Source organism: Peromyscus leucopus, chromosome 16_21 (genome assembly GCF_004664715.2).
Source record: "Peromyscus leucopus breed LL Stock chromosome 16_21, UCI_PerLeu_2.1, whole genome shotgun sequence".
NCBI lineage: Eukaryota > Metazoa > Chordata > Mammalia > Rodentia > Cricetidae > Peromyscus > Peromyscus leucopus.
Window position 1 is genome coordinate 10455131 of NC_051084.1, and position 1573 is coordinate 10456703.

Genomic DNA, 1573 nt, shown 5'->3' on the forward strand with positions numbered 1-1573 from the left:
CGGGGTCTAAAGGAAAGAAAACTCTAACGAGTGTCCTGGAGAGTGCTCACTGCCCAGCCCCCCCAACCTGCCCCCCCTCCCCGCTCAGCTCTTAACACTCCCTCTGGTTTGATTAGCACTCAGACCCCAGACAACCTTGTGCTTCCGAGCCCTGATTGGCAGAACCCCAGACCAAACAGAACCCAAACAGACCAGGACTACTTCCTCACCCCTAAGAAAGGCTCAGGATGAGGACTCAAGGTGGCCTGGGGTCCCCAGTCTAGGAAATACACCAGCTCTGAATTCACTGGGTAGTTGGTACTTCATTCCGGGGCGGAGGGCTCAGGAAAAGGGCTCTCCCACAGCCACGCTGGAGAGCAGTTCCTCCCGCGGCTAAGGCTCACAGCAGCCATTGTTCCGTCCACTTCCCAGGATACGACCACCTCTCCCCGCCCCACATCTGCTGGGTTTCTGTTCGAGTCCTGGCTTTTGGCCTGGAACTACAGAGATGTCTCTGCTCACCAAGTGCTGGGATTGAAGCCTGCACCATCACACCTAGGTCTTAGAGAGCAGACAAGAAAAAAGAAACAAGGTTAAGGCCTTGTGAGACTCACCTGTCACAAGGCCTGTTCCCAGATTAGAGCAGGAGCAGGTGGCTGGAGAGACATCACTTTCAGAGCCAGCTGATGAGCCAAGTGTGGCCTGGGAAGGCAAGCCCAGGCCTCAAACTAGAATCCTGATTGCGCTTCGCACTCAGAAGGTCCCCGGCTTACGGTCACTGTCCTAACTCAAACTGCCAGCTCCTGCGGGTGCTATGGGGGGGGGACGCTCCAGGGCCCCACAGACGCTCTGGGTAGGAAGGGGTTTGGTATTCCACCTGCCTCTATTTTACTTGTTGAGTCTGTCACACTGGATGGGCTCTGCAAGTTCCTTAGACCAAAAGGAAAGGTCTGGGTTTTGTTTTTGTTTTAAATCTTCCTATTATGAAGACCTCACACAGCTGGGTGAGGTGGCACATACCTTTAATCCCAGCACTCAGGGAACAGAAGCAGGAGTTCAAGGCCAGCCTGGTTGGTCTACAGAGTGATTTCAGGACAGCCAGGACTACACAAAGATTTCAAAAACCAAAACAACAATAACAAAACCCCAAAACCTGACAGTTCCCCAGCCCAGCTCACCTTGAATGCCAAAGACATCAGCCGGCTGCTGTTGTTTTTGCCCTTTTGGGGGCCCGCCACCCAGCTCCCAAATAAATCACATGGAGACTTTTTTTTTCTTTTGTTTTTCAAGACAGGGTTTCTCTGTGTAGTCCTGGCTGTCCTGGAACTCGCTCTGTAGACCAGGCTGGCCTTGAACTCAGAGATCTGCCTGCCTCTGCTTCACAAGTGCTGGGATTAAAGGCCACCACCACCCAGTTCAGAGACTTTTTTTTTGTTGTTGTTGGTGTGTTTTGTTTTTTGAGACAGGGTTTCTCTATGCAGCTTTGCGCCTTTCCTGGAACTCACTTGGTAGCCCAGGCTGGCCTCGAACTCAGAGATCCGCCTGCCTCTGCCTCCCGAGTGCTGGGATTAAAGGCATGTGCCACCACCGCCCA